Consider the following 8,727-nt stretch of genomic DNA (forward strand, 5'->3'; position numbering starts at 1 on the left):
AAAAATGATGAACCAACGAATATCCGACTTGAAGATGACAATGGCCGTCAATGGGAAGCAACTGACACCAATATTGAACCATGAACCGTCTTGAATAAACACCTTGAAGGTCAGCAACCACGAACCAATGTTGTCACAACCACCACGAGAATGACTTCTCAAAAGCTCACTCTCCTTACAAAAATCCGGGCTGCCGTCAGTAGGTAAATTCTCAAAGACTTTACCTGCTTAGCCGAGGCAAATCAAGCCAAGTGGTAAAAATCGAACTTGTAGAGCAGGATCTTAGCTTTCCAATAAGCTAAAGATCATACAATTTGGACCAATATCTAGGGAGATACGACCAAAATACTGAGATTGTCTTCAACCCTCAAACCTCTCTTCTCCACTCCATTTTTGAATTCTTTTTTTTCTTCCTCAAAACAAAAGCCACCAGCCCATGGTCGACCACCATGATGCTCTTAAGCCTTCAAAAAGGTATCATAAAGTTGTTGGCCACTTGCTCTAATCATGCACAAAGGGAGGTGGACTTCCCCAAGTCGCCGCCCACTTGCCCAATGCATGAGCTCCTTTAAAAAATGACTATCATTGCTTCTCCAACAACCCCTTTTGACCTTTTACGGTCAAACTGTTTTAAAAATAGGTTATATCTGTCCAACCCAAAGTGGCACCAATTAGGGTTTGGGCTGAATTGGATTTTAGATAAGATCCAAGATCCAAATGATGTTTTTGCTCCAAAAACCCTTCACAATATTATTTTTTTTAAATCAAAAAAAAAGAAAACTACCCTAAGTACCCCATACACCCTCTAGTGCTACAAAACAATCCTACAGAGCATTAGAACTATCTGGATCCATAAAATAAAATAAAATAAAATAAAATAAAAATTACATAAAATAAGGATTAACAACAAAATATCCAAGATGTGATTCCATGAAGCGCGTAATGGAATCGAGCGAAGGATCAAGGCGAGCATCGACTAAATTGTGGATCCACTAAGACAAGGGATGTCTTACACGTGGGTGGATTACCTCGGGTAGCGATGCCCGGATCGAGTCTGGAGAGTTAAACTGGGATCCAACTCTGCTTCTGAACCTCTGGATGCTCTGCATCACTAAGCATATCGAGCTCGATTGTCATCTTGTTCATAAAAAAAGTGCAATCAAGAACCATATGCACTAAATATGTTTCAACAAAATTATATCTTGGAGATGTGTTCACAAAGGCCCTCCACAAGATCAGTTTCAATTTCTTATACACAAGCTGAGAGTCATGGACCTACACTCTTAGCTTGAGGGAGAGTGTCAAAGAGATAAGGATGACACATAATAGCATATGAACCGTGCATGATCAAATCATGCATGATCTCATAGTGGTCATTTGGAAAGTCTGTTACTTACCTTGTACATTAATCATTTACTATTTTATAACTCCTTTATGTTTTTTTATCCTTATAATCAAGGGATGTCAATATTCAGAGTCTTATAATATATGTATTTATAATCACCATATGATCCAATGAAAGACGTCAAGTTTTCCTTAGTTATTCCTTTCTATAGAGGATTTTTGAGCTCGGCTAAGAATCAGCCAAACCCAAATCCCATAAAACCTCAATTTCAGCTCCCTCTGTGGGGAGGAGGTATTTACGACTACCTGAATAAGGCGGAGTCTTGTGGGTGTCTGATTTGTTAGTTTGTGTAAAACTAATAACTTCTTTGTTTGTACTTTGCTTTTTTAAATAACCATATTAGCCCTATCTAACTACATGGCAAGTGGAGGTATTACACTTGAAATGTAGCAATATTTTTTAGAATATCATCATTTTGAACTTCAAAAAATATTGTGTATTATTATGACATTTTGACTCCAACACCAAGTTTTATCTCTTGTTTAAATAGGTGGTCACACACATCATTGGTAGTCTTTCATTAACTTCTATTATATTCTTATTTTTTGGTTGATTATTTTAAGATGCTTAATTTTGATATTTCAATGGATTTAATTAAATTTTCAATTAAACTTTTAATTGGGATTGGGCATGCATTTAGTACTGTTTTTTGGGCACTTGTTTTTTATTGAAGGTGAATGATTCAATTAAACCTCAGATTTTAATAGAATATAAATTTTTCTATGCATTAAATCTGATGAAACTCTAATCAAAACTGGGACGGATTCACAAAGCTGCATATGGCAGGGACTAATTTGCACAAAACCCATTTTTTTTCAGTTGGCTTATCGTAGACAATCACTCTCTCAATTCTCAATATCGTACACTGCATGGGCCCTGTCTACTGCTTAGTTTACATAATAGTAAAACCTCTCTCTCTCTCTCACTCTCTCGTTTACATAACAGTAGAACTTCTCTCTCTCTCTCTCTCTCTCTCTCTCTCTCTCTCTCTCTCTTATGCGCAATCATGTACATGCACGCAATGGGGCACTAGAGAAATCTTTTCTGAGACCAATCTCCTAACGGAATAACCTAACAAAACTTTACACGAACTAATCTTCCAGTCTCTCTAAACTGTTTCCAAGGCAGTAGCTAGCTAAAAGACCCCCAACAACTTCTTCAATGAACAGTGACTGCTGAGCTAGTTTGTCTCTCACCTGGTTGATGCTGTTCCTCAATAAATAAGCTTCACAAGGAATTGTGAGCCCTCCCCGCTGCGTGAATCCGAACTCTTCTTCTGCCATATGCAGCAACCATCTGAAAATAGGGTGTCTGAGGTAGTTCAGTGGAACCACAAAACGGCTACCATCTTCCCCTGCATATATAGCTATGTGACCCTTGACCACTGCTTCCTTTTGCCTTCTCCCACCCCTCACTATTAATGGTATCTGCCATTTCTTCCCCATGACCACTATTCTTCACTTTTTTTTTCTCTTTGAATGTTTATTGGACGAAAAGCCGTAGCATATATGTGCAAAACTCTAATATCCGGGCTAGCAATTAGCCAGAAAAAAAAAAAACTTGAAGAGAAACCTCTAAATTCAGACCATGATCTACAGCCACAAATCAGTGAATCACTAAGAATTGATGTTTAACATCTCAGCTTCATTTCTCCTTGGTTCGCCTGTCTTTCTCAAACTCTCTAGCACGAGCTTGAACAGGAGGGAGACGTATACGTGCTGCACGAGGCACACACCTTATCAGGCTCGAAACTCGAGGCGCGCGAGGAATTCATCTAACGGAAGAATTGATGAATTGATGTAGAGGGGTGAGGTCTAATTCTTCTCTGATACTCTAGTTTATGTATGTGATGAGATTTATACATGGAAACGTAGAGAGGAGGGGTAAAATTAAATGCTTGGTTAAAACAATGGCATGTGAGCTTCACGTGAAAAAGTTAGTAGGCTGAGGACAGCAGCATGTGAGTAAGAGCAGGTCTGTAGCCATTGATTTGATTTTCGAAACTTGGGGAATAGTTACATGAATAGACTGGTGATATTAATTTTTGATGGGTACTGAATTCTTCTCTTTTGCTGTTGCTCCAATGTGGAAGCTTTGATTTGAGTACTGTTTTTTTTATGCTGTGTGGACTCCAACTAAGGGTTTTGTTAATGGGTGCTGAGTAGAACTGCCCCACATTGTGGATGATGATGGGGGGCACACTTTCCATCACACCATGTCTGTGACAGCTGATCAGGTCATATTGTATGTAATTGATTCTTTGATTATATTTAATCTCTGCCGCAGATCTCGCTTGATGGAGATGTACACGGGCTCCATTCTCATGCTTTTTGAGTGAGATGCAAGATTCCCAAGTGAGATATGCGGTGGGGATTGAATTATGTATAATGACGTAATCTGTTAAATTTGCTTTTGTAGGCACAATCCGGGACAAAATATGTCCATCATTGCCAACTTAATAGTGATTGCCAGCTTTCAAAATCATTTGATATGCACATTTCCAAAAATCACAACCATCGCTCAAGTTGTCATATCACGGTCCTGTGCCAAGCTGAAGGCCCAGGTTCCAATCCCTCTGCCACATTGGGCTTAAGAGATATCTGGTAGGGGTCTGCCTAACCCAGTTAGACTTAAAAAAAAAAAAACTATTCAGGTGAATCAGTTGATACCGATTCTCAAATGAATCATTTTGAATCAACCAAAAATTAATTTAAAAATATTAAGTGTCAATCAGAAAATGACGTGTTAAAGCTATTAAAATAATATTAAAATTTTAATTTTAAGCTAATTTTAGATTTATTAAAAAATAGCCTATCAAGTTAGTATCATATTGATTTTCTGGTGATACAATATATGCATCGACTAATTCATGCCAATACGCACCGATACTGACAAGAATGCACACAAACGCACACAGAAATAGGGCGGGTTAACAAACCAAGCAATTCACAAGTTGTCTCGTTAAGAACTCGTTCGTGATCAATTCTTATAGCTGGCGAGCTGAGCCACAAGCACCTCGTTCAGCTTTAACGAGTTTGTGTTTGGCTTGGGAGAGCTCGTATAGGTAAAAAATATATATTTTGTGTAATATCTAAAAAATGCAAAAAGTATAATACGAAAACACTACAAGAAAAACGTTATTTAGCGACAGAAATTTACGACAAAAATAATTTGTCGCAAAGTTGCGACGGATTAGCGAGAGAAAACTATCTGTCCCTAAAATTCGAATTAGTTGTGGAATTTGCGATGAAAAAATTCTGTCGCAAAAGCCGTCTTAAATTTAAGACGGATTAGCGATGAAAGAATTTTGCCTCACGTTCCATCGCTACTTTGCGACACCATTTTTTTGTCGCTACTCCATCACAAATTTGCGACAGCGTTTATGATAGAATTTGGCCGTCGCTAATCTATAGCTAAATTTCTCGTAAAACCCTAATGCGAGCCTCCTTTCTTTTTCTTTTCTGTTTCATTCATCCCTGTCTCTCGCCCCGTTGCTCACCCTCCCTTCTCCCCCTTCCGACGACTGCCTCCCTTCTCTTCTCCCCCTTTCGACGACCGCCTCCCTCTCCGGCCACACCGATCGACATCCATCCCCTCCCAAGTACACTCTTTCCCCTCTTCTCTTCTTCTTCTGTTGCCGGAAGGCCGAAAGGATGTCGTCGACCCCCTGCCATGCCTCTCCCTTCTCCTCTCCCCCATCTTCTGGTTCTTCTCCCCCTCTTTCCCCTCTCTGTTGTCTCGACGGGAAGCCGATGGCCCCTGTCGTGCCCTCCCTCTTCCCCTCTTTTTTTTTGTTGGCTCGCCGGGAGGCCGGTAGGAGGCCCACAACCCTTGCCGCACCCTCCTTCACTCCCCTATCTCTTTGGGCTCGTCAGGAGGTCGGCAGGAGGTCGCCGACCCTTTGTCGTGCCCTGCCTCTCCCTCTGTTATGTCGCTGGGATGTCGGCAAGATGCTGATGGCCCTTTGCCGCACCCTCCCACTCCCTCTGTTATGTCATTGGGAGGACAACAGGAGGCCAAAAACCCCTGCCGCACCCTCTCGCTCCCTCTGTGCCCGTCGGAAGGCCGGCAGGTGGCCAATGCCCCCCTTCTCGTCTCCCTTTCTCTATTGTGGTTTGCCAGATAGCTGAGAGGGGGGCAGTGGCCCCTGCAGAACCCTCTCCCTTCTGTTGGTTATCGAAGGGCCGATGGGAGGTCGATAATCCCCCTGTCATGCCTTCCTCCCTCTCTTTATGTGCGGGAAGGGTCTGGCAGGTGGCCCCGTGCCGCCCCCTCTCCCTGTTCCGATGGAGTCGGGCTTGATTAGGTAGCCGATCCCACCTCCCGCTCGGTCGAGGTTGGAGCTTGGCTTGGCCTGACAACTGACCCATGTCGGTGATCTTGTCGTCCTCCTATTCCAATAGCCTCACTTCACAGTAGACCCGCGATCGTATATAAATGTGCTTTGCAGGTGCGTAGTTGAGCTAATTGCGCGATGTTTAGTGCTAAGCATCACATGCGACTAAAAATGAAATGCAAAAAGAAATAAGAAAAAAATATAAGGGCAATATCATACAAACACCACAACAAAGCACTGGATTAGCGACGACCTCATTCCGTCGCTAATTCGTTGCTAACCGGGTTTGCGACGGATTAGCGACGAAGAGGCGACGGACAACTTACATCACGAATTTTTCGACGCTAACTGGAGACGAAATAAATTTGTCGCCAGTTCTGTCGCTAATTGCGACGGAATAACGGACGACAGATTTCGTCGCAAATCCGACGGTACTAAACGACGACCTCGGCTTGGCGACGGATTTACATCCGTCGCTAGATTTATATGCATAGCGACGGAAAAATCCGTCGCAAACACGAAAAAAAATAAAAAATTTTATTTAAAAATTAAATATCAAGATTTCCTGTATAATTTATATTTCCTGTACAATTTATATTTCTTGTAAATAAAAAACAAAGTACACATAAAATTTCATATAAAAGGAATCTACAACAATTAATCGTTCCACTTTAAAATTAACAAGTTTAATTGTTTACAATTCAACAATTACAATTTCGAAACAAAAAAAAATAGAACTTCTTCAACACATTAATCTAATCATCGCCAAGATTTTGTGCGTGTTCTTATTCATTGCCTTGATCTGTCTCTTCAGCTTCGCTACACTGATTATCGCTAGCAACCTACACAAAAAAAGAACAGTCAGTATTGATAAACAAAATATATTAAAATAAATTATACACTATATGTGATTCTATCATGTGCTCATATGTGTTCTAAGGCAGTAAAAAAACTTTATATGTGATTCTATCATGCTCATATGTGCTCTAAGGCAGGCAAAAAACTCTATATGTGATTCTATCATGAATGATATGTGTTCTAAAGTAGTAAAAAAACTCTATATGTGATTATATCATGCGCATATGTGTTCTAAGGCAGTTAGAAAAACTCTATATGTGATTCTACCATGCTCATATGTGCTCTAAGGCAGGCAAAAAACTATATATGTGATTCAATCATGCTCATATGTGTGCTAAGGCAGTCAAAAAATTGAATATGTGATTATAGCATGCTCATATGTGTTCTAAGGCAGTCAGAAAAACTCTATATGTGATTCTATCATGCTCATATGTGCTCTAAAGCATGCAAAGCAAAAAACTTTATATATGATTCTATCATGAATGATATGTGTTCTAAGGCAGTAAAAAAACTGAATGTGTGATTCTAGCATACTCATATGTGTTTTAAGGTAGTCAAAAAACTAAATGTGTGATTATAGCATGCTCATATGTGTTCTAAGGCAGTTAAAAAACTGAATGTGCTCTAAGGCAGGCAAAAAACTTTATATATGATTATAGCATGCTCATATGTGCTCTAAGGCAGGAAAAAAACTCTATATGTGATTCTACTATGCTCATATGTGCTCTAAGGCAGGCAAAAAGTTATATATGTGATTTGATTATGCTCATATGTGTTCTAAGGCAGTCAAAAAACTGAATATGTGATTATACCTGAGAGGGACCTACAATCGAAGTTCTCCTATTCAACAAAAAACTATTGAACTCAGCTCGGAGAACGTCGACAACAGTTTCATGAAAGTAGTCACGCATTGTGTCCTTAACGATCTGGCATACATCTTCACCGGAAAGAATAGGTTGTTGCTTGGAGCTTATGTCGGCGGAAGAAGTCTGTGAGCTGTAACTGGAAGAAGCAATAACAGGTGAAGTGTTCATATTACTCCCAAACCCGAACACGCGACCTTTTTTTGGGTTCACCTGCTGCAGTCACCCATGCTGCAGGATCAAATGATGGATGATGAGTAGCGTCATCGCCATATCGCTCTATCATATGTTGCTCATATGCCTCCTACAAAATAATGTTTAAAGTATGCATTAATAATTATTAATAACATTATGATAACTTGCATATTGCAATGATTATTAATAGAATAAATACATATCGTTGTTGTTCTCGCCTTCTCTGATACGAAGTCTTCCGTGGTCTTTCGTTTATGTGTTTCAACAAACACATCCTTATATGGTACAATGCTTCCTTTTTCTGCTCCCTGCAAAGTTAAATGATAAAAGATTTAGTTAACAAGTTTGCAACAATACTTATAAAATTAATATTATATATTAATGAGTTACCATTTTCTTCAGGTGACTCCCAAATGTCTTAGATTCACCTGTGTGTAGATGGGCTTCGAGTATTTTTGCTCGATTTTGTGCAGCCTTCGCAGAGCGATTTTGAAATGCATCTCCCACCCATTTATCGCACATTCCATCCCAATAATCTCTCCTGATAGTAATAGGGCCATGATCCTTCCACTGTAGTGGATCATCTATTCTGCCAGATGCTTTTTTTGCTGTAGCCTTCATATTGTGCAGCATGTCTGCAAATCGATTGGCAGCCACCTTCTGCCACACCTTCCTTGCATCATTTTTTCCCACCATAGTTGTGAAGCGATTCGAAGCTTACAAATATTTTCAGAAAGTTAGTAGACATGACTAAAAAAAATTAAATATGAAACACATTAACTATGAGAAACAACTGTATATCGTGAATGAGGACCACAATTTGTCTAACACCTCCTTTGGGTACTCTTTCAATTGAGCAACCAGTTCTGGTAGATGTTAAAGAAGTGAATTCCTAATCTCGCGTACTACTTCTTGTGGCTCAAACCTCGTGCTGCACATGAATTGGTACACAATAAATATTAATATAAAATATTTATAAGATATGCAATAATTGAAAACGAAATACTTTCGGTCGATTATCGATATACACTATTCGAATGAGTCTTCTTGTGCCAGACTGAGAAGACCCT

General features: G+C 39.7%; 1 pseudogene; it reads right to left on the reverse strand.

Annotated features, from left to right (window-relative positions):
- Positions 1-2,496: 2,496 nt before the first annotated feature.
- LOC149832878 (protein SMALL AUXIN UP-REGULATED RNA 12 pseudogene) lies at positions 2,497-2,850 on the reverse strand (annotated as a pseudogene).
- Positions 2,851-8,727: the final 5,877 nt, after the last annotated feature.

The sequence above is a fragment of the Nuphar pumila genome, chromosome 7 (genome assembly GCF_984573655.1).
Source record: "Nuphar pumila chromosome 7, dmNupPumi1.hap1.1, whole genome shotgun sequence".
Lineage (NCBI taxonomy): Eukaryota > Viridiplantae > Streptophyta > Magnoliopsida > Nymphaeales > Nymphaeaceae > Nuphar > Nuphar pumila.